This window comes from Leucoraja erinacea, chromosome 18 (assembly GCF_028641065.1).
Source record: "Leucoraja erinacea ecotype New England chromosome 18, Leri_hhj_1, whole genome shotgun sequence".
Lineage (NCBI taxonomy): Eukaryota > Metazoa > Chordata > Chondrichthyes > Rajiformes > Rajidae > Leucoraja > Leucoraja erinaceus.
Genome location: NC_073394.1, coordinates 30649787 through 30675701, shown reverse-complemented (window position 1 = coordinate 30675701; position 25915 = coordinate 30649787). Strand labels below are relative to the sequence as shown.

The 25915-nt window shown below is 42.0% G+C and overlaps 1 protein-coding gene across 1 annotated transcript in view; it reads left to right on the top strand.

The window, feature by feature from the left end:
* Positions 1-919: 919 nt before the first annotated feature.
* The window catches only part of dgkza (diacylglycerol kinase, zeta a), a 263694-nt gene continuing 238698 nt past the window's right edge, over positions 920-25915 (top strand). The window contains exon 1 of the mRNA XM_055649718.1: positions 920-1410. The gene's annotated coding sequence lies outside the window, so the exon portion shown is untranslated. The remainder of the gene's footprint in view (positions 1411-25915) is intronic.

Here is a 25915-nt window from a genome sequence, read left to right as displayed (position 1 = left end):
AGGCCATTCGGCCCTTCGAGCCTGCACCTCCATTCGATATGATCATGGCTGATCATCCAACTCAGTATCCCATCCCTGCCTTCTCTCCATACCCCTTTAGCCACAAGGGCCACATCTAACTCCATCTTAAATATAGCCAATGAACTGGCCTCAACTACCTTCTGTGGCAGAGAATTCGACAGATTCACCACTCTCTGTGTAAAAAATGATTTTCTCATCTCGGTCCTAAAAGTCTTCCCTCTTAAACTGTGACCCCCTAGTTCTGGACTTCCCCAACATCGGGAATGATCTTCCGGCATCTAGCCTGTCCAACCCCTTAAGAATTTTGTAAGTTTCTATAAGATCCCCCCCTCAATCTTCTAAATTCTTGCTGAAGATCCCAGCACCTGCAGTTCCTTGTGCCTCAGATCTGTCCCATTCCCCGCTTTATTTTTCCCACCGACCTATTCTCTCACACATCATTCTCCTGCCACCTACTTACACCAGTACTTGGTGTAGCCGATACCTGCAAACATACCTTGCAACCAGACGCTTAGACTTGTTTGTCGATCGATCGGAAATGCGGAGGCCAATTGTAGGAACAATTATATGAAGCCAAGCCCGGACTTGCATTCGGATCTGAGATCTGGCTGCGGGAAGCTAAAGTGAATTCTGAGTTTGTGCACTCCCTTTCACAGCGTGTCCCATTATTTTTGGGACTAATTCCACTCTCATGGTGTTTTCTGTATATCAATTTTGAGTGTTTGTGTCCTTCAAAAGTTAAACCCACAAAGTAACAACTCTGGAAATGACAAGCCTTAGGAATACTTGAGAATATTGTACAAACGTAGCAGCCTTTGTGTATGTTTGTGTATGTGTGTGTGTGTGTGTGTGAGTAGTATACAACCCAGAGGAAGGGGTGCACAAAATGCTGGCGTAACTCAGCGGGACAGGCACCATCTCTGGATAGAAGGAATGGGTGATGTTTCGGGTCGAGACCTTTCTTCAGACTGTCTCGACCCGAAACATCGCCCATTCCTTCTCTCCAGAGATTCTGCCTTCCCTGCTGAGTTACTCCAGCTCTTTGTGTATATGTCTTCGGGTTAAACCAGCATCCGCAGTTCCTTCCTACACAAGAGGAATAGAAAGTGGCCACGGGATCGGGATTGCCCATTATGGTGGTTGTGGCGATGCGTCCAACCGAGCGAGACTCTGTTGAATAATCTGCACTTAGAAACCTGGCCAGTGGGAGCGCAGCAGCTCAACGGAGGAAGTGACTGCACACAGTTGATAAGTGTTACTCGGTTACTCCACTGGTGCAAACTGTCCTTCTTACAGCCTTGGTTGTACTATTCGTCTATCTCAGGACAGCCATCAAGTGTGTACCGAAGGATTATTAATCTGCAGCCAACCTCTCTCTGTGGCAATCAGGTCGTATTTCAATAGTTTCTTGTCTTATCTTGTTATCTTGTTTGTGATAGAATGAGACGGCTTGTTTTTATTCGCGTTTCCTCTTCGAGGTGAAACAACTTTTCATCTGTCAATATTTTCAGTTATTTACTTTCTCGCGAAAGCTTTCGATTTTAAACCTCTGTTAGTTGGTTAAAACTTTATTTTTACTGGGGGGGGGGTCCAGCCGGTTTTAAGTGTTAAATGTCAAGTGTTTAACGTTTGAGTCGGAAACCTTTAAAAAAAAATGTTCATTAACTTCACGCAGTGCTGTCCACGTACATAAATCTCAAGAGGGGAGGGGGAGGGTCAGGTATGGTGTGTTTAGCAAGATGCCTGCTTCTATCCTTAGTTGGGCAGATCTAGTTGTCAGATTCACACATTTCTCCACATTTTCCAACCAATCCGTTAACGTTTTCAGTTAACGTGGGTTATCCGAGTTTACATTTATTATCTTAAAGGTCACAACTAATGAAGAAACAGCTGCTAAATAAAACTTTCGAAGCCGCCTGAACCAGCCCACAGGGCAGCAGTCGAGTTAACAGCCCCAACATTAAATGTATGTGCTGAAGCTGAAATGACCCATTATATTTACTCAGCCATTCCTGCCGTGATTAGCATGGTGTCAAGGAAGATAATTACAACTCATTTTTGAAAACTAAACAAAAAAAATAAGTTTTAATGCTGCGAATCCACCATCATGTGAGAGTTGGCAACGTTGTTTAACGTGGTATTTTGAGATACCAAGTGGTCTAAATCAGAAAGGGATTCATCTCCCCCCCCCCCCCCCCCCCCCCCCCCCCCCCCCCCCCCCCCCCCCCCCCCCCCCCCCCCCCCCCCCCCCCCTTGGTGGTGCATGGCCGGTATGTGTTGGTGCAAAGTGCGGACATCCCTTTCTTACACGTTTATCATGATTTGTTCAGCAAAAATGCTAAACGTGCCCAACTGAAGACCGGGTCGCTGACTAAATCGGGATCTGCCCCCCAACATAAGAACTGTTCATCGGATGCATATGGCAATTTGCATTTGATTAACCTTGAACTTGAGATGTTTGTACAGTACGCGTTGCATGATGTTAAAAGCAAACAAAGTCGTGTACTCTTCGTGTGCAGGGGGTTTGCACCGCGCGTAACCCAAGGCTCGCTGCCCCCGCGCGTCCCTCCTACTTCCACGGGCGAGGACGCGCGTCCCTCCTACTTGCACTGCGGGCGAGGACGCGCATCGCTAGTTAACGTGGGCTCACTTCGCTCAGTGCCAGCAGTAACACCGACAGCAGCTCTGGTATTGTCAAGCCGTAGTGGCGTCTCGCCCTCTTGTACTTCACAGATTAGATTGTGAGATTGCAGATACATTTCTCTGAATTAATGGCAACATAAGTTTTTAAAAGAACTTGGGTTTAGAGTGTATCAAGTGCCTGAGTTAACATTGAGCTAAAGATAGAAAAGACACTGATAAGGGTTTCGACAGGAGATTGATTCAAATTTCATAAGCAGGCCTTGTTGTGAAGATGGAAGTAGGCAGTTTACTCAAGAAGCAAGAGTGTTTTATTGTCATATGTACTCAACGAACAATGACATTCTTACTTGCAACAGCATAACAGGTCTGTAACCCAATACCCATAGGTAATATAAAATAAACAAAACATCTATATGTTAATAACCGCAATGCACATGTGAAAATGTCAGAAATGTCATTCACGCAACCAAGGAAATGACAGAACAGTTAAACGAGTACTTTGGTCTTCTGTCTTCACCAAGGAAGGCACAAACAATCTCCTGGAGATATTAGGGGACCGAGGGTCTAGTGGTAGGGAGGAACTGAAGGGAATCCACATTAGTGTTAGATAACCTGTTGGGACTGAAGGCAGATAAACCCCCAGGGCCTGATGGGCTGCATCCCAGAGTACTCAAGGAGGTAGCTCTAAAAATCATGGACGGGATCGGTCAAAGCATGGATATATGAAAGGGAAATCATGCTTGATTAATCTTTTGGATTTTTTTTAGGGTATAACTAGTAGAATGGAGAAGGGAGAGCCAGTGGATGTGGTGTATCTGGACTTTCAAAAAACCTTTGACAAGGTCCCACACAAGAGATTAGTGTGCAAAATTAAAGCACATGGTATTGGGGGTAGGGTATTGACATGGGTGGTTGGCAGACATGAAGCAAAGAGTAGGAATTAACAGGTCCTTTTCATAATGGCAGGCAGTAACTAGTGGGGTGTTGCAAGGTTCAGTGCTGGGACCCCAGTTGGTTACAATATATATTAATGATTTAGATGAGGGAATTAAATATAACATCTCTAAGTTTGCAGATGACACAAAGCTGGGTGGCAGTGTGAGCTGTGAGGAGGATGCTATGAGGCCGCAGGGTGACTTGGATAGATTGGGTGAGTGGGTAAAAGCATGGCAGATGCAGTACATAACATGATAAATGTGAGGATAGCAAGAACAGGAAGGCAGATTCTTATCTGAATGGTGTCAGATTAGGAGATGGGGAGGTGCAATGTGGCCTGGGCGTGCTTGTACATCAGTCACTGAAAGTAAGCATGTAGGTACAGCAGGCAGTGAAGAAAGCTAAAGTTGGCCTTCATTGTGAGAGGATTTGAGTTTAGGAGCAAGGAGGTCCTACTGCAGTTGTACAGGGCCCCGGTGACACAACACCTGGAGTATTGTGTGCAATATTGGTCTCCTAATTTGAGGAAAGACATTATTGCTATTGAGGGAGTGCAGTGTAGGTGGCCAGGTTAATTCCCGGGATGATACTGTACTGTTTGATGACATGCTGTATGATGAAAAAATGGGTCAACTGGGCTTGTATTCGCTGGAATTTAGGATGAGAGGGAATCTTATGGAAACATATACAATTCTTAGAGCATTGGACAGGGTTGATGCAGGAAAAATGTTCCCGATCTTGGGGGAGTCCAGAACCTGGGGTCACAATTAAGAATAAGGGGTAGGCCATTTAGGACTGAGATGAGGAGACTTTTTCCACACAGAGAGCTGTGAATCTGTGGAATTCTCTGCCACAGAAGGTAATGGAGGCCAATTCACTGGATGTTTTCACGAGAGACTTAGATTTAGCTCTTGGGGCTAAGGGAATCAAGGGATATGGGGAAAAAGCCGGAACAGGGTACTGATTTTGGATGATCGTCCATGATAATATTGAATGTCAGTGCTGGTTCGAAGGGCCGAATGGCCCACTGCTGCACCTATTTTCTATGTTTCTACGTTTGTAACTCTACAGATTCGATAACAACATTATTAATAACTCCTGAAATGAGTGGGTTAGCATATGATGAGCGTTTGATAGCATTGGGCCTCTACTCGCTGGAGTTTCAAAGGTTGAGGGTGGGGCCTCATTGAAGCTTACAGAATAATGAGGCATAGATAGTGAATGTGGAAAGGATGTTTCACTTTCCACTGGTGGGAGAGTCTAGGACCTGAGGTCATAGCCTCAGAATTAAAGGGTGCTCTTTTAGAAAGGGGTTGAGGAAGAACTTCTTCAGGTAGATAGTAGTTAATCTGTGGAACTCATTGCCACAAAGGGCTGTGGAGGCCAAGTCAGTGGATATTTTTAAGGCATAGATAGACAAATTCTTGATTGGAATGGTTGTCAATGGTCATGGGGAGAAGGCAGAACAATGGGATTAGGTTGCAGAGATCAGCCATGATTGAATGGCAGAGTAAACTCAATGGGTCGAATGTCCTAATTCTACACCTACAACTTGAGAGCATGCCACGATTATGTCATTAATAAAACCAATAGCTGGATTATTCATTATCACCAAAGAGTTGATCAGGAGGCACTGAAAACAATCTGCACTGAGGAAACGGAAAGGTATTATTCAAAAGTGGCAGATGGATGTTTATTTTAAACACTCATGTTAAAATGTGAATGGGTACTATGGGTAGCTACACATTAACCACTGTATGGGAATTCATGTTATTGGAAATCTATAATGTAATGGAATTGCAAAGTAGGTTTTTTGATATCCAGAAAATGAATTTAACTTGTCAAAGAGAAATATATCTTTGTTTTCACCTAGGAAGTTCTGGCTGCAAGTTATACAAGTTATGGTTTAATATTTTGTAATCACAGGAGATGTTTGCTTAAAGTGACCGTATACAGTGCCCTCCATTATGTTTGGGACAAATACCCATCATTTATTTATTTGCCTCTGTACTCCACAATTTGAGATTTGGAATAGAAATAAAATCACATGTGGTTAAAGTTTTTATTGTCAAATTTTAACAAAGGCCATTTTTATACATTTTAGTTTCACCATGTAGAAATTACAGCAGTGTTTATACATAGTCTCCCCATTTCAGGGCATCATAATGTTTGGGGCACAGCAATGTCATGTAAATGAAAGTAGTCATGTTTAGTATGTTGTTGCATATACTGTGCATGCAATGACTGCTTGAAGTCTGCAATTCATGGACATTACCAGATGCTGGGTGTCTTCTCTGGTGATGCTCTGCCAGGCCTATATTACAGCCATCTTTAACTTATGCTTAAGAAGGAACTGCAGATGTTGGAAAATCGAAGGTACACAAAATTGCTGGAGAAACTCAGCGGGTGCAGCAGCATCTCTGGAGCGAAGGAAATAGGCAACGTTTCGGGCCGATACCCTTCTTCAGACTGACCCTTGTTCCTCAGACTTCTTCTGTCTGAAGAAGAGTTTCGGCCCGAAACATTGCCTATTTCCTTCGCTCCATAGATGCTGCTGCACCCGCTGAGTTTCTCCAGCATTTTTGTGTACCTTTAACTTATGCTTGTTTTAGGGGTAATGCCAGTTTTCTCTTCAGCATATAAAAGGCGTGCTCAATTGGGTTCAGATCGGGTGATTCACTTGGCCACTCAACAATTGACAATTTTTTGGCTTTTTAAACACTTTTTTGTTGTTTTCACACTATGTTTAGGATCATTATCTTGCTGTAGAATGAACAGCCGGCCAATGAGTTTTGAGGCATTTGTTTGAACTTGAGCTGATAGGATGTGTCTATACACATAATGTGTCTATATTCATTATGCTACTACCATCAGCAGTTGTATCATCAATGAAGATAAGTGAGCCAGTTCCTTCAGCAGCCATACATGCCCAGGCCATAACACCCCCACCACCGTGTTTCACAGATGAAGTTGTATGCTTTGGATCTTGGGCAGTTCTTCTCTCCTCTATACTTTGCTCTCGCCATCACTCTGATATAAGATAATCTTCATCTCATCTGTCCACAAGACCTTTTTCCAGAACTGTGGTAGCTCTTTTAAGTACTTCTTAGCAAACTGTAACCTGGCCATCCTATTTTAGCGGCTAACCATTGGTTTGCATCTTGCACTGTAGCCTCTGTATTTCTGTTTATGAAGTCTTGCGGACAGTGGTCAATGACATATCCACACCTGACTCCTGAAGAGTGTTTCTGGTTTATCGGACAGGTGTTTGTGGACATTTCTTTATTATAGAGAGAATTCTCTGTCATCAGCTGTGGAGGTCTTCCCTGACTTGCCAGTCCCTTTGCGATTAGTAAGCTCACCAGTGCTCTCTTTCTTCTTAATGATGTTCCAAACAGTTGATTTTGGTAAGCTTAAGGTTTGCCTGATGTCTCTAACAGTTTTATTCTTGTTTCTCGGTCTCATAATGGCTTCTTTGACTTTCATTGACAAAACTTTGGTCCTCATGTTGATAAACAGCAATAAAAGTTTCTAATGGTGATGGAAAGACTGGAGGAAAGACTAGGTGCTGAGAGCTCTCTTATATCTGCATTAAGAAGACAATTAAACACACCTGAACAATTACAAACAAATTAATAAATGATGGGTCTTTGTCCCAAACATTATGGAAAGCACTGTACGCTTTGGTGCTTCTGAGTTTTTCTTTGTGTACAAGGAGTGGTCAGTGCGCCATTCTCTTGGCACCGCTGACTGAAATTATTTTACAAATATTATTGAAGGCACATGTAAAATCTGTACAAAAAGTGGTGTCTCTGCCCAGTCCATCACGGGTACTGAACTCCCCACCATTGAAGGGATCTATAGGAGGCAGTTAGTTAGAACTCTTAAGGCCATCGTAGTCAGGGGATATGGGGACAAGGCAGGAACGGGGTACTGATTGTGGATGATCAGCCATGATCACATTGAATGGCGGTGCTGGCTCGAAGGGCCTACTCCTGCCCCTATTCTCTATGTTTCTATGTAAAATAGCAACCAGCATCTTCAAGGACCCACAGCACCCTGCCACTCCCTCATTACTCTCTTGCCATTGGGAAGATGGTATAGGATGCTGAAAACTGTAACCCCCAGGTTCAGGAACAGCTTCTTCCCAACAACCAATAGGCTGTTGAACATTACAAATACTAAAGCTCCTGTCCCACGATGCGAGTTTACGCAAGAGCTCTCTCGAGTTAAAAAAGAAAATCAAACTCGTGGTAAGTACGTAGAATGTATGTAGTGGGTATATCGGAGCTCGTGGATATCTCGTAGTGGCTCGTAATGCTAACGGCAGGTACTCGGGAAACGCGGATACTCGTGAAGTATTTTCAACACTGTGAAAAATGTCCAAGAGTAAAAAAATACTCGTGATGATGTACCGCGAGTTTGATTTGTTTTAAACTCGGGAGAGCTCTTGGCTAAACTCGCATCGTGCGACTTTACTAAACTCCGAGCTACGAACTGTCTTGGTTGCACTAGGAACTTCAAACTTGTTTGATTTGCACTAATGTTGTTTTTATTTATTTATTGAACTTCTTCTTTGGTTTGTTTTATTATGTTACCTGTTTGTGTACTGTGTTTACAGGCCTGCTATGCTGCTGTAAATATGAATTTCATTGTTCCGATTTGATACATTAAATGCTTTTGACTCGAAAATACTTGCACTGACAGCAGTTGGTCTGGTCTAACACACAGACTAACCCTTTGAAACACTTATTTAATGTAATTTATTTTTAATATAGTACTAATTAATAATACAAATTTAATTTTTAAAGTCAATATTTTGAATGATGTTGCAATCAATCAAAATTGTCTGTTAAATAAACCGGATCATTTTAATTGTAGCAGTATTGCAAAATTAACAGCAAATCATTGTTTTCCTCTGACAAGATTGCCAGGCAATTAATTGCATAGTTAATTGTAGTTGGGATGGGAAACTTGATATTCTGATGAGTCAGATGGTCTTTTTCCCTTGAACTTTAAAAAAAAAAATGCCAGTCTCGTTCTAGAAACATAGAAAATAGGTGCAGGCGTAGGCCATTCGGCCCTTCGAGCCTGCACCGCCATTCAATATGATCATGGCTAATCATCCAACTCAGTATCCTGTACATGCCTTCTCTCCATACCCCCTGATCCCTTTAGCCACAAGGGCCACATCTAACTCCCTCTTAAATATAGCCAATGAACTGGCCTCAACTACCTTCTGCGGGAGAGAATTCCAGAGATTCACCACTCTCTGTGTGAAAAATGTTTTCCTCATCTCGGTCCTAAAAGATTTCCCCCTTATCCATAAACTGTGACCCCTTGTTCTGGACTTCCCCAACATCGGGAACAATCTTCCTGCATCTAGCCTGTCCAACCCCTTAAGAATTTCGTAAGTTTCTATAAGATCCCCCCTCAATCTTCTAAATTCTAGCGAGTACAAACCGAGTCTATCCAGTCTTTCTTCATTTGAAAGTCCTGACATCCCAGGAATCAGTCTGGTGAATCAGTTCTGTTTTTGTAACTGCTATTCTTTCCTGCCACTTTCAAATTTCTCCTCTCTGCCTTTTGTTTTTATTTTTTTTTAAACTGCTAAATTGCAGTTTCCATTTGTAACCATTCACACCATAGGAAAATATGACTAGTGAATTTTTACTTGGAAGACCTCTCGGAAGAAGGGTCACGACCCGAAACGGCACCCATTATCCAGAGATGTTGCCTGTCCCGGTGAGTTCCTTCAGCATTTTGTGTGTATCTTCGGTTTAAACTGGCATCTGCAGTTCCTTCCTACACATGCCGTGCTAATTCCCAGACCCAGGACGCAAGCGCTGGCTGCCTATCTAATTTGGTGCCTTCTCGTTGTAATTGTCTTTGGTGCCGGGCATTGTTTCCCCACTGAGGGGTTCTTAACCTCACGTTTCCTACTGTCAGTATATCAGTTGAGATTGAAATTATGCACATGTCCTTCACAAAAATACTGTGTTTAAATCGCCAACGTGTGACTTTGTGTGGACCTGAAACACTGACATTTTCAAATTGAGCCGGCTTATCAGAGAACAGATTGGAAGAGCAATTGCTATATAAGGTTGAAGAGCAGTGGAGGAAAAGTGAAGAGTTTGCAGAGTAACTAAAACATATTGAGCCTGTTGATGCAGTCGTAAACCTTTGATGACTACATATAAATGTTTTTACTCTGAATTCTGCAACCTCCTTCATTCGCGGTGGGAACAACTGCCTGGATGTGTTGCCTTTTTGCGTTCTTGACTGGAATATGCCATACAGCCAGGGGTGAAAGCAAGTTAATATTATTTTTGGCGTAAGAAGGAACTGCAGATGCTGGTTTAAACCGAAGATCGACACAAAAAGCAGGAGTAACTCAGCAGGACAGGCAGCATCTCTGGAGAGAAGTAATTGAGATCTCGACCCGAAACGTCACCCATTCCTTCTCTCCAGAGGTGCTGCCTGTCCCGATGTGTTAATTTTATTTTATTATCTGCTGTGCTGGGCCCTTCCAGCTTGCTTTCCTCTCTGTCTAAGTTGCAAAGTGGCCTTTAAAGATGGAAAGGAAAAGTAAATAAAACACTTTGCTGGTGGTCAAACAGTTTATAATGAAGATCATCTGGGTTTCTATTATTTGATATGTCTTTTACAGTTCAGAAATTTACAGTCACACGAATGTGATGCAAATGTTGGCTCGTGGTGGTATTTGCTTGTAGTGCCTAACACTTCATTCGATTGACTTCAGCAGAATTAATTATCTGCCGCTGCAGTCATATATCTGTCCATTCTGCACCTCATCTTGGGGGAAATTTCAACCCTACATTATCAAACTTAAATTGCCAGTGTTCCTGCCACTGGTGACTAGAGGATTCTTATAGACAGCTTTCCCATGTTACGGAGGGGTTGCATTCCTAGAAAACTGTCTGTATCATAAATTTCTTCAATGCAAATCCTCCAACCCCCACCACCCCCCATTGAATTCCATATAATTGGATGTTACTGTTTGATTGTAATACTGTTGTAAAAGAACTGATCGAAGAGATTGCCTTAGATAGACACAAAATGGTGGAATGACGCGGCGGGTCAAGCAGCATCTCTGGAGAAAATGGATGTGACGTTTTGGGTTGGGACCCCTGTTGGTTTCCAAAGCAAATTCCTTAAGATGCCTGCCCACAGTGATCTGTCAGTGTGTGATCATTGCCCTTGGTAAACTAGTTTGGTTCTCTTCATACATGTTGCGTTTGATTGTTGATTTATTTTCACATACATTCTGTCGGATACATTTTTATTTTGCATCTTGAATTTATTGATAGGGATTTGTGAATTTCCTTCGCTGAAGGCGAGGGGGTACACTGTAAATTTCTATTTTTTATTGTCCGTGTACATGACTGGGCTTCAAACTTCAATTTCAATGATTTACTTTTTCACTCGTCTGACCAATGGAAAACATAGTAGAATTGTCTTCTTTCTCATATAATCAAAGAATCACATTTTAAAAAGTATCCGATATTTAGAAGGAATAATTACCGGAAAGGTGATGTAGCGAAGAAATGTCACTCGCCCCCTGCAGGAACTATACAACAGGAGGTGCAACTCCAGAGCAAATAAAATCATGGGAGACCCCTTCCACCCCTGCAACGGACTGTTCCAGCTGCTACGGTCAGGCAAACGCCTCCGTTGCCATGCGGTGAGAACGGAGAGATTGAGAAGGAGTTTCTTCCCAGAGGCCATTCGGACTGTAAACGCCTATCTCACCAGGGACTAACTCTACTGAACGTTTTTCCTTCCATTATTTATTATGTAAAAGAATATGTGTGTTAGGATTGTGCTTATAATTTGTTTCGTTGTTTGGTTGTTTGTCTTTTGCACAAAAGTCCGCAAGCATTGCCACTTTCATTTCACTGCACATCTCGTATGTGTATGTGACAAATAAACTTGACTTGAAAATGCTGGAGCTATTTGTCAGGTTAAGCAGCATCTGTAGAGTTTCAAAGGGGGCCACTGTTTTGAGTCAAAGCTGTCGTTTTGACAGCTGATCAACGTGAAGTATATGTATAGCCGCTCAATACACAGATGCATGAAATTCAGGTTTTAATCTTACTCGATTGTACTGAATATTTATTTTCCATGAATTAACTTTTGGACATTATAGATCCTTTCCCAATGCCTGGCCCTAAAAATTACTGAAGTAAGGCACAAATTGCTGGAGTAACTCAGCGGGTCAGCTAGTATCTCCTCTTCTTCTTTCATGGGGCGTGCGCAGATAAAGTTGTTGGACAACTTGTTCTATTTGATCTTCCGTTTGTGCACGTCGAGTTGAGTTAGTCGAAACAGGGCGGATCACGTGAAGGTTGCAATCTTCCACCCCAGCCATTATCTCTGGAGTACATGGATTGGTGACGTTTCGAGTTGGGACCCTTCTTCTATGGATGTAGCGTTGGAGAGCAGTTGCTAAAGGCTGCTGCTCTGCTCACTACTTGTAAACGTTACTTCTAGAAAAAAATGATCGGCATTTATTTAGGTTTATATTTCTGCCTTGTCCACATTGTAAAATGTTTATTTAAAGTTGGGCAGATTGTGCGTCATTGCAAGAATTGGTGGGGGATGGGCAGGTGGCCTGCGGACTTTCATTCAGGGCCCCACTGTGGGGAATGAAAGAGGTCTGTGCTGTTTTCACTTTGGTGTGTTACTTATGTACACTGATGTTGCCTGATTAGATTCTGTTGGTTCATGCCATTGTGTGTCAGGTTGGCAAAATGTTTTTGCAACAGTTAAAGACACATTAAACTATGCAAGTGGATCGGACGTTAGGGGTCTCCAAGGTAACCCTCAGTTTTCCCTTCTGATTCCTGCTTGCTGTCATAGCCTTGAGATGTTCCAGGCAAACTATGATTCGGAGTAATTAAAACATTTTTAATGTTAGTCATGCTTGTACAATAAGAGTTTATTTAAAAATATATTTTCGTAGCAAAATTACAAAATGTATTTAACATTTGCGACATGCATGGATTACACGGGGTAGGAGGAGGTAATAACAAGTTTCAGGGTTGATCTCGCCAAAATGTTTGACTTGTTTTATAATACTTGTTGTTTGCTGCTTAGGCTGATCATTCGGTTTTGCTGATTAATTGTCTTTATTGATTGGCCATTTAGCGGTTGAGATGGTGAACTCTTCCAACTGCAATGTATTCACCCAGAAATTCCTGCACAGCTTCTCTTGACTACTCCTAAATCTAGTTTAGGTTTTTTTTTCTCTCACATTTTCAGTCTATTTCTGAGTGTAAATCAATGATGTCCACTTAACACGAGGATCAGGAGTGCAAAGATGTTTTTGTATGATGTGTGATGCCACGGTGAAAATGGGTGCAGCAAATTTCAGACTTGACCTTAGTGGTATGAAAATAGGGGCACATGTTAGAAACCATGTTGGTGGTAGAATAAAGCATTTGCTGCCAAGAAAGGTAAAGCTGGAAGTAGAGATAGGGTTTTTTAGCCAAATAAATGCTTTTGAGGTGTCGTCATTAATTCAACATAGAATGCAGGAAATTGCTACAGTTTGTTGACCCCAAGGGTCCACAGCCATTGGTGAAGTAATAATTAAATTATGTTTTTGCTGAGTGATAATTGACTAAATAATATTGACTAAAGCACAGGGAACCCCCTCCCCCCCTCCCCCCCTGAATGATTGCAATGTTAATTTTAATCATTGCTAATCTTCTCTATTGATTTGATTACTTCTATATGGAGACACAGGGTAACCTAGCGCTAGTGTACGGGATAATTGCTGGTCGACGTGGAATCGGTGGGCCGAAGGGCCTGCGCCCATGCCGTATCTCTAAAGTCTAAAGCTGGTCCTAACTAAACAGCTCGTAAGTCAGAAATATGACAGCCTGGCAAATATTTAAATAGAAATGTAGGCCGATGTGTGTTGAAACTGGGGTGGATAACTCAACTATTCAGATGTTGACTCATTCCACATTCCCACACGGCAGAAGGTGCCCGCAAACCCGCAGCAGTGATCAAATCCAACCCACAGATCTCCCAAATGCTCACTCGTATGTAATGGCTGTACATGTTGGGTATTCGAAAACTCAGGATGGATCTGCACGCAGTATTGCTCTCTGCCAGAATCTAAATTACGGAACCACTAGGCGAATGATAGCTTTAGCTATGTATTGAACATCTTCTTTCAATTCTGACATTTCTTTCGATTCTGACATTCAAACACGAAGGTGGCACATTGCCACAGCAATAGAATTGCTGCCTTACAGCACCAGGGTCCCGGATTTGATCCTGACTATGGGTGCTGTCTCTACAGAGTTTGTAAGTTCTCCCTGCACCTGTATGGATTTGCTCTGGATTTTCAGATTTTTTTGTCCGACACTCCAAAGACATGCAGGTTTATAGGTTATTTGCTTTTTGTAAAATTGTCCCTAGTCTGTAGGATAGTGCTAGTGTATGGGGTGATTGTTGGTCGGCACAGATTCGATGGGCCAAAAGGCCTGTTTGCACGCCGTATCTCAAGTCTTTTAAGTTACTCTTTCTTCAATCACAGCTCTTAAAGAACTGCCACATCGTACAGCACCAATTCCTTCAAAAAAGCCTGTGACCAGGTTCACCAGTCCATTATGTTCCCGCCATTTGAGTCTTTTATTTGAGTACTATATGTACATATCTGTGTGCTGCAACGAGTAAGAATTTAATTGTTCTTTTTCGGGACATACAGTGGCTTGCAAAAGTATTCATATCCCTTGAACTTTTCCACATTTTGTCACGTTACAACCACAAACGTAAATGTATTTTATTGGGATTTTATGTGATAAACCAACACAAAATGGCGCATAATTGTGAAGTGGAAGAAAAATGATACATGGTTTTCAAATTTTTTTACAAATAAAAAACTGAAAAGTGTGGCGTGCAAAAATATTCAGCCCCCTTTACTCTGATACCCCTAAATAAAATCCAGTGCAACCAATTGCCTTCAGAAGTCACCTAATTAGTAAATAGAGTCCACTTGTGTGTAATCTAATCTCTGTATAAATACAGCTGTTCTGTGAAGGCCTTAGAGGTTTGTTAGAGAACATTAGTGACAAACAGCATCATGAAGCCCAAGGAACACACCAGACAGGTCAGGGATAAAGTTGTGGAGAAGTTTAAAGCAGGGTTAGGTTATATATAAATATCCCAAGCTTTGAACATCTCACGGAGCACTGTTCAATCCATCATCCGAAAATGGAAAGAGTATGGCACAACTGCAAACATACCAAGACATGGCCGTCCACCTAGACTGACAGGCCGGGCAAGGAGAGCATTGATCAGAGAAGCAGCCAAGAGGCCCATGGTAACTCTGGAGGAGCTGCAGAGATCCACAGCTCCGGTGGGAGAATCTGTCCACAGGACAAATATTAGTCGTGCACTCCACAAATCGGCACAAAACCATTGTTGAAATAAAGCCATAAGAAGTCCCGTTTGCAGTTTGCCACAAGCCATGTGGGGGACACAGCAAACATATGGAGGAAGGTGCTCTGGTCAGATGAGACCAAAATTGAAGTTTTTGGCCTAAATGCAAAATGCTATGTGTGGCGAAAAACTAACACTGCACATCACCCTGAACACACCATCCCCACTGTGAAACATGGTGGTGGGAGCATCATGCTGTGGTGATGCTTTTCTTCAGCAGGGACAGGGAAGCTGGTCAGAGTTGATGGGAAGATGGATGGAGCCAAATACAGGACAATCTTGGAAGAAAACCTGTTAGAGTCTGCAAAAGACTTGAGACTGGAGCGAAGTTTCACCTTCCAGCAGGACAACGACCCTAAACATACAGCCAGAGCTACAATGGAAAGGTTTAGATCAAAGCATATTCATGTGTTAGAATGGCCCAGTCAAAGTCCAGACCTAAATCCAATTGAGAATCTCTGGCAAGACTTGAAAATTGCTGTCCACAGACGCTCTCCATCCAATCTGACTGAGCTTGAGCTATTTTGCAAAGAAGAATGGGCAAAATTTTCAGTCTCTAGATGTGCAAAGCTGGTAGAGACATACCCCAAAAGACTTGCAGCTGTAATTGCAGCGAAAGGTGGTTCTACAAAGTATTGACTCAGGGGGGCTGAATACTTTTGCACGCCACACTTTTCAGTTTTTTATTTGTAAAAAAAAATTGAAAACCATGTATCATTTTCCTTCCACTTCACAATTATGCACCACTTTGTGTTGGTCTATCACATAAAATCCCAATAAAATACATTTACGTTTGTGGTTGTAACGTGACAAAATGTGGAAAAGTTCAAGGGGTATGAATACTTTTGCAAACCACTGAATGACAATAAACTCTTGACTCCAGCCATGATCATATTGAATGGCGGTGCAGGCTCGAAGGGCCGAATGGCCTACTCCTGCATCTATTTTCTATGTGTCTATGTTTCTATGACTCACTCGCAATTTTAGTTCATTTACTGTTTCTAATATTTGGCAGGTGACAGTTCCCAGCCACTAGGTAATAAATTCAGAGTGTGGAATCCTTTGGGGCTTATGTCAACAGCAAAATGCAATAAACTTGTTCCAGAATGCTCGTATCAATCTTCAGGGCATCTTTTAAATTTGAAGCAAGGCATTATATTGCGTGTGTCTTGTGTACCCTCGGACTATCTGTAATCAGGCTTTACGGGACTTTATCTTACACTAAACATTGTTCCCTTTATCATGTACACTGTGGATGGCTCGATTATAATCACGTATAGTCTTTTCGCTGAACGGTTAGGATGCAACAAAACCGTTTCACTTTATTTCCATACACATGACAATAAACTAAACTAAACTAAGCTTAGAAAATAACTGCAGATGTCTCTTCCAACTGAAGATAGACACATAAAAGCTGGAGTAACTCAGTGGGTCAGACGGCATCTCTGGAGTAAAGGAATAGGTGACGTTTTGGGTCGAGACTCTTCTTCAGACAGGTGTGAAGAAGGGTCTCGACCCTAAATGTCAACTATTCCTTTTCTCTGGAGATGCTGTCTGACCCGCTGAGTTACTCCAGCTTTTTGTGCCTAAACTTAACTCAGGGTGGTGTGCTGAAGCTAATGTGAATGCAGCTAAGTTTTCTAAAGGCTGATTAGCCGATTTCTAAAATTAGTTTGTTCATTTATGGTGTCATTGATGAATCTGATGTGGTTATATGGTGCAGTATGTTAGATTAGTGCTCAAAATAATGAAATGGCCACAGCTCAGCACAGAAAGATATAAGAGACCAGCATTTATTGTGTGCCTTTCATGATGTTTCGATACCCTCAAAGCAATGTCCTGGTTTATATCAAAGATAGACACAAAATGTTGGAGTAACTCAGCGGCTCAGGCAATATCTCTAGAGAAAATGGATAGGTGACCTTTTGTGCTGGGGCCTTTGTAGTAAAAAAAACAGGATTAATTGGGGTCAGCAATAAATGATCTCAGGCAAGGAGGTTTCCTGATAAGCCAATTACTGGCTAGAAATGGTATAAAGCCAAGTGGGATACATACTTGTGAACTGTACAACTGATTAATGGACCTGTAGTGGGGGAAAGGGGGAATGCGGTGTTTGTAGAAGTTCCTTTGAATTGGAGAATTGAACGTTCATACTGCTAGGTTGTAAGCTACCCAAATGAAATATGAGGTGGCTATTCCATTGCCATAGCCAGAGAGAGGTCCATACTGATCTTTTTGTCCTGGACCTCTTCCATTGCCAGAGTGAGGCCACATGCAAATTGGGGGAACAGCACCTCATAGTTTGCTTGGGGAGCTTACAACCCAGTGGTATGATCATTGAATTCTCCATTTTAGGTAACTTCTACAAACACACGTGTGTGTGTGTTCTTACCTCGGAGGGAAAGAGGTAGTATGGATCAGCATTCCCCGCTTTCTCCATGAAAGGTCTATCAACCAGTTCCACAGTTGGCAATGATGTACCCCTCTTGGGCTCACGTCGTCTCTAGCCAACAACCAGCCTATCAGGGGACCTCGAAGGTACACAAAAATGCTGGAGAAACTCAGCATTCTGGGTGCAGCAGCATCTATGGAGCGAAGGAAATAGGTGACGTTTCGGGCCGAAACCCTTCTTCAGACTTCTTCAGAAACCCTTCTTCAGGGGAGGGACCTCCTTGCCTGACGTAATCTGTGTCGGCCCCGTTTTGTCCTGCTTTTTAATCTTTTTTCCAGTTCCCCCTCCCCCACTATCATCAGTCTGAAGAAGGGTCCTGTCCATGTTTGGAGCCGGTTTGAAGATGTTTGGCGATCAAAAGAGTGTCTAGAAGCTGGTTATTGGTGAGGAAATGTTACTTGGTAGCACAGTTAATAGTTAATAAATAATCAGGGGGGAACAATTGACCAGAAAGGATTAGTCTTGTTTTTTTGGACAAGATGTAGATTGCCAGTTGCCAGATGTAGGTCTCCTGCATTGCATTGTTGAGTCCAATTCCCAGTTCCCAGTACTGTGCTCAGCTGATTGAACGATACCAGATTGTAGAAACTGGTAATGACGTTGTCTGGATATCTATCACATGTTCCTTCAAACTCAGTACAGATGGAACATGTATATTCCATATGATGTGACTGTTATGGAAATTTATTGCACAGTTATGCCCCAGAGAACAGTGGTTTGGGTCTGAGTACATATGCAATGATGGAGTACAGGAGGAGGTTATTTGGTTCATCATGCTCTTTATTCTTCTTTACCTAATTAGTTCTGCTTCCCCAAAGCTTTAATACTTCAGCTCTTTGGATGCTTGCCCTGTTATCGTTTGAATGGTACTGGTGCATTTGTTGACAACCATCACTTTAGGCAGTACTTGTCTGATCTCTCTATATTTTTGTTTTCCTTTAAAATAAAAACTCCAGTTGTCCCCATTTCATTTGATGATCAACATACTGTATAGTTACCGAATGCCACTTTTCAATATTTAGTCTTTTAAAATCATTTTGAACATCAATTTCTAAACATATTTGAGGCTCGTCCCTGGTAACATACTAATACATCTCCACGACGGTTTTGCTAAGATCTTGAGATTTTAACTAAAATGTGGTGCCAATCATTAAGCTTGGTCATTCAGATGAGCCTTTTGTATTTAGTTCTTCAATTAATCAAAGGTCCTGAATATATTTTGTTTGGCAATCTATTATGCCACCATATAAAATTCACATTTATACATTGCTAGGTTTCTGTGAACTTGCATCCTCTTTAAGACTTGGCCTTTATATATTTTTTTGCTTCCTTGCTCATTTGGGCTCCATATTCAAGCTCATGAAATCTGTTATTTCTCCTAAACTAAATTCTATTTGTCCTTATTGTTTATGGTACCTCAGAGCTTTGCATAGTTTGCAGATTTTGGAGCCACAAGACTGCAAGTGGAATTGTGAGCAAGTAATAGACTGGTGGAGCCAGGAACCGAGCAGGTTGGACAACATTTGTAGAGCTGGTCGAGCCCCTACTGCAAGTCCAGTCATTACTGTCCCAAAAGTATGTCAATGTATATCAAGTGATCAATAACGTACATCAAATTGAGTTGTGTTTTGAATCAATTTATAGCACATATTCCTGTTACACTCTCCAGTCTAGCGTTTAGCCGACAGATAGCACAATGGGCTAAGAGTTCGGCTGGCGACCGGAAGGTAGCCGGTTCAAATCCCGCTTGGAGTGCATACTGTCGTTGTGTCCTTGGGCAAGACACTTCACCCACCTTTGCCTGTAATGGAATGTTACGGCGGCAGGCGCGGGCACACCGCGACGCCCTGTGTCTCCCTTTCAAGGGAGATGCTAAAAATGCATTTCGTTGTCTCTGTACTGTACACTGACAATGACAATAAATTGAATCATTTATCGTGCTCATAATTATCATGTGGTACTTTGCAAAACGTATTTTGAAAGTTAATTTATAACAACTAACATATTCCTTTAATTCAATAAATAATTATAAAGATATTCAAAAGCATTTCTCTTTGTCAACTCTATGCTAACTTTCAATCCTTGATCTATTCATTTGCAATTAAATGTTGTCCCAGTTTATACTTTAATAGTTGTCTGTAACTGACTTTTAGATCTAAACAACTCATATTTCATCAAGTAAATGTAGTATTTTAGAGAACCTAGGAATAAATGTATAAAATATAAGTATGACAGGTATGTTTATGAATGAACATGTATATTTGTTGGTGTCTGTTTTATTGTGATATGACATCAGTTAGAAGTAGCTTATGTGGACATGGAGGTATAATTTTGGAATTTGCAGGAAGGAACTGCAGATGCTGGTTTACACCGAAGATAGACACAAAATGCTGGAGTAACTCAGCGGGACAGGCAGTATCTCCAGATAGAAGGAATAGGTGACGTTTTGGGTTAAGACTCTTCTTCAGACAGGGTCTCAACCCGACAAGTCACCCATTCCTTCTATCCAGGCATGCTGTCTGTCCCACTGACATACTCCAACATTTTGTGTCTAATTTTGGAATTTAATTAAATGAAAACTTTTGACTGTTATCACTGTCGCAGGTCTGTGGTGGCGTTGGACTGACTTCAGTTCTGCAACCTTCCCTGGAGCCTGAATCATGTACTACCTGGAAGCTTTGCTTTATATTGCAACATCTATATGCTGAGCAGATGTTTTCTTTTTGAAAACAATGTGGCAGACATTTGGATGTGGGATTTGTGATGGGATCAGGTGATTGATGTCCACTAATTTTGGGAGTTTTGTGAACAAAATTGCTACGACCGTTTTCACTACAGATGCAATATGCAGACTATTGTATCGTGTAGGGTTTTGAATTTTGAGTGACAATAAGGGATAAATCCAAAGTAAAATTAATTGAATGTTGTAAATCGGAAATAAACTAAGGTAATGGTGAAAACACACACTGGGTCAGGTAACATCTGTGCAAGAGTCATTGTTGCCTCTTTATGAATACTACCTGGTAATTTCTTCCAGCAACTTCTGTTTTGTAATATCCATGTGTTAATATGATATAATTGTACTCGAGTTGCACATCTACTAACTCTTGCTTGATATGATCCATTGCTATCAATGAGCAAGTTGCATTTTGATTTTAAAATAATTAATTATTTAAAAAAGGCAATGCTTGTACAAACACATGTTAGTGCTGCAGCTCCTCATTATTCAGTGGTTCAAGTTATTTCCTCCTTGTTGGGAGGCAAAATGGTCCCTTCCATTTCTTGTGATGAGCCTTGGTACAGTTGAGCTGCTGTGCCAGTGCAGAGGCAAGCCAAGGCAAAGTGGCTGTTCGGAGCTTCTTGTGAGATGATTCACTTGCTTGGGTGAGATGAAGCCTCCCTGCAACAGCATGAGTCTTGAGCGACGTTAGTAGGACTGAGTCTATTTCTCCCCACTCAGAGGTACTATGCCTCTCACTCTGGGTACTTTCAGATTGTGGACACTTCCATACTTACAATAGAGCATTCATTAACTAATCTATAACAGAGTCCTTTCTGAAGAAGGTCTGAAGATGGGTCTCGACCCGAAACATCATCCATTCCTTCTCTCGAGAGATAATGCCTGTCCTTCTGAGTTTTACAGCAGTGTATGTCCATTTTTGGTGTAAACCAGCATCTGCAGTTCCTTACTACACAAAATCCTTTCTGGTTTATTCAATTGTGCTCTGCTAAATCTATCTAATTTAAATGAATGATAGGTAATTTTAATTTATTTATACAGTGCTTTACTTGATTTTTTAAATTTAATTCCCCAAAATAATTTTATTCAGAATTTAAAAAATAATGTAAAAAAACAAAAATCGTACAAAAACTCTTCAGGCACACTCAAAATCTATACATGATAAGTGTCAGTAGTGCTTGCGACTACCTTTAAATAAAACATCCTTACCACTCATGTGGCCCCTGGAGGCGATACCCATTGCCTTGTTCTCCACTGGACTTTCCCCCTCAAAGTTCAGCAGTGGAAGGACCCTAGACTGTGGTTCACCCCCATTGTGCCTTGGCATTGGCTGCACCAAGCTTCAAGGAGTTCCTCAGCACCTACACCATCCTTGCTGCCATGAAGCTCTTCACATTTTCCTGAAAACTGAATAACCTTGGACAGTTTTGCACTCCCTCAGTTCTATCAGATTAGCCAGAGGAGTTTGCTTTATGGACTTTTGTCACATGCATGGTGATCTTCTACTTCAATCCCACATCTCTTTATTCTCTAGATTTGGTGCTGATGACTCTGGAGTATGACATGACTGCAAAGATACATCTGGGAAACACTGCATGTCCATTTCTCCTGCACAAATGCAACTTGATCTGTGTACTGTGCATTTAAAGCCTTCCTAGTTGTGATAAGGACATTCCGAACCTTGTGCAGATGCCAGTGAAGCCGGCAGTCTAGGCTACATTTACTGTCTGTGCAAAGAGCCTGACAGCTGATCATTTGTACTTGGACTCCAAACAAGCAGCTGTCTGTGTGTCAAGGACATTTTCTTTTAAACAACTTTCTCTTAAACTACTTTCTTGGATCCCGTTTAAACAATGGAGACAATACAAGCGAGTACCAAGTTTTAAATTTTGATTTGCCAAACACGAACATTCTTCCACATTGTGTCTCCAATGTGAGTTTCCAGAGGAAATGGAAGGAGCAGTGCTCATATCAGGAGGTGACAAAGGAAATGTGTTGATTATAGTAGTGGGTCTGATAGCAGGCTGTTGAATCATTACCGTCTATGCTGGTGTTTGTGCTCTGCACAAGTAACCTTATCACATTGGCATAATTTTGTCCTTCAGTCATACTTATCTAGTTTCCCCCTAAATGCTGCGTGGTTATTTTCAGCTGCACTGCTTGGTAGAACATTGCTTGTTTAGATCACTCTCTGCTGGTGTAAAATACCTCAAGGCACTTTAATCCAAAAGTTGACACTGTTGAGAAGGATATATTAAAAAAAAAGCTGACCTCAAGCTTGTTCAAGAAGAAATGTTCAAACAAATGTCATTGTTCAGTGGATGCAATGCATTACTGTATTGAATATTTGAACTGAGTTGCCCTTTTTCATGTAAAAGAAAGAAGGAAGTGCTTCCCCTTTTTTGCACTTATGAGGCTTCTTTATTCACAGCCTGTTTATTTCACTTTCTCTGTGAATGGGATTCATTAAAGATAAATGGTGTGAGGCAAACACATCTGCTGCTGTTGAGATCAAAGACAAGACAGCAAGTTTGAAGGGGTTTTATTTTGTTCTGCTTTGATTTAAATGAGGCAGGTTGCTGACTGCGGGAGCTCATTCAGGAATAATTTAGAGTGCCTGCGATTAAGACATGTTAATTAAATCACCATGCCTTTGATGATTACTTTACATGGACAAGCTTTGTGCACCTTGAAATCTGAGACAACAAATAATCCTCCGCCATTTCCACCACCTCGAACGTGACCCCACCACTCGCCACATCTTCCCATCTCCCCCCATGTCTGCCTTCCGCAAAGACCACTCCCTCCGCAACTCCCTTGTCAATTCTTCCCTTCCCTCCCGTACCACCCCCTCCCCGGGCACTTTTCGTTGCAACCGCAAGAAATGCAACACCAGTCCCTTCACCTCCCCCCTTGACTCCATTCAAGGACCCAAGCAGTCGTTCCCAGGTGCGACAAAGGTTCACCTGTATCTCCTCCAACCTCATCTACTGCATCCGCTGCTCTAGATGTCAGCTGATTTACATCGGGGAGACTAAGCGGAGGTTGGGCGATCGTTTCGCCGAACACCTCCGCTCAGTCCGCAATAACCTACCTGAACTCCCGGTAGCTCAGCACTTCAACTCCCCCTCCCATTCCCAATCCGACCTCTCTGTCCTGGGTCTCCTCCATTGCCAGAGTGAGCAACACTGGAAATTGGAGGAACAGCACCTCATATTCCGCCTGGGTTGCTTGCGTCCGGATGGCATGAACGTTGAATTCTCCCAGTTTTGCTAACCCTTGCTGTCTCCTCCCCTTCCTTAACCCTCGAGCTGTCTCCTCCCATCCCTCCGCCCTCGGGCTCCTCCTCCTCCCTTTTTCCTCCCTTCTCCCCCCCACCCCCCATCAGTCTGAAGAAGGGTTTTGGCCCGAAACGTCGCCTATTTCCTTCGCTCCATAGATGCTGCTGCACCCGCTGAGTTTCTCCAGCATTTTTGTGTACCTTTGAAATCTGAGGCGTTTGAAAAGCAATCGAGGCAACGTCTGGTTCAAAGGAGCTGGGATAATTTTGGCTGCCTGCACGATGAGCTTGGATGAGACTGGACATATTCTGAGCTCCAACTTGCAGTTGATTAGTAGAAAAATGAGTTTCTTCCATGCTGGACATTCGCAAGTTCCATATTCGTACTTCATGTTCAGCTCTGAAGTTATTGGAATTGAATATAGGTGACCTAATACAAGAGCTTGAAAGCACGTACCACTGGATTTAGGAACAGCTTCTACTCTGCGGCCGTTAAACAACTTAACAAGCCTCTCATAAACTAAGGTTATATAGTCCCGATCTCCCATCCTACTTCATTGTAGCCTTTGCCGTTTTTACATATCTGTACTTTCTCTTTAGCTGTAATGCTATTACGCTGTAACATTATATTTTGGATGGTATTTTGCTCTTTGCACTACATGTTGTACTGTGTACGACTTAATTGTACTTGTGTTTCATATGATTTAACCAAATGAAATGCAATCAAATCTTTTATTAATTTTAAGTTTCCAGGTCCCCGCTCATGCATTTTCACTGTGGATATCCAACCTCTTTCTTCCTCCAACCCCCAACCAAGGCAACCTGAGGGTCATGTGATCCTTAAACAAATGCCTGCAAGTACTAGATGAATTAACCAGTACAAACTTTGTTTCTCTTTTCTCCTCTCCTGTCCATTGTCAGCTTTAGAGTTGATAATTTCAAACATACTATGGCGAGCATTTGCCATTCCTAAAGTTTGGTTCATTGAAAATTCTACAACCTGTATCCTAACTCTCCCCAAGTCCTAATCCCTGTCATTGTTGCTCTGGCTAACCTAAATAGACTCTCATTAGAATGTAACGAACTGAAGCATCAGTACATTAGTCAGCAACTCGGGCCTACTCCTTCATTCAGTATGAACATAGCTGACCCAACCTTGGCCACCGCAGCATTTTCCCTACTCAAGGTCTGTCATCCTCAGCCTATGTTTCAACAAGATCATCTCTTGTTCTTCCAGGAAAAACCTGCTCAGCCAGGACTTTCTTTAATATGTCAACTCCTTCATGGAGAATCAATGCAAGTGAACCTTCTCTGCACTGCTATCCTTAAATATGGAGATTAAAACTATATGCAGTCCCACAGATGTAGTCTCAGTGCTGCCCTGCAAAGTCACATCACAGCTTCTCCACTTTTGTACTCCATAACCCTAGTAATAAAAGCCAATTAAACTTCCTAATTACCGGAAATATCTGGTGCTTTGTGTTTCATGAACTACAGCTTCCAGGCCTCTTTGCACCACAATATCTTGTCATTTCCATTGCAGTTAACTTTTATCATGCATCTTTCCAAAGAAACGTTCACATTTTCCCACGTTATACTGTATTCTGTCTGCCAACAACATGGCTATGGAACTGGTGTTATAATCGGGCAGAATTAATAATGTCAGATTTCTTTTCCTGGATTCTATTCTCTTTTTCCATACCAACCAAAACTCTTGCAACAATGTTTGTGTCCTCCTCACAACTTATTAACTAGCCTTTTTTTGTTTCATCATCAACTGTAGTTACAATACACTTGGCCCATTCATCCAGGACGTCCGTATAGACTATAAATAGCTGAGGATCAGGTACTGCCTCTGTGGCACCGCCCAAGTAACTGGATATCAAACTGAAAATGGTCTATTTTTCTTGACTCTCTGCAATAACTTGTTAGGGCTTAACTTCCAGTCCTATGTTCTTTAGCATGCCTGTGATCTTTTATTTCTAACCTAATACTTATGTGATTTTATTTCTTGGTCACTGGCTGTATGTCCATAGCTGCTCAAGCCCCAAAAAGCCCTGCACAAATCTGTCCTCTGTACTTGTTTATGTTTGGAGATGCAGCATGGAAACAAACCCTTCAACCCACCAAGTCCACACCGACCATCGATCACCCTTTCACAATAGTTCAATGTTACCCCTTCTCTTCATCTTCCCTTAAACCTACCTCTTCAGTCAAGTTCTTTATGAAATCTGCAGTGAAGCCCGGTGGAATATTTTACTAAGTATCAGACATTATCAAGTGTGTGCAAAAAAAAAAAAAGGGCTGGAGCAACTCAGCGGGTCAGGCAGCATCTGTGGAGGGAATCTTTGGAAGGCTTGTAAAT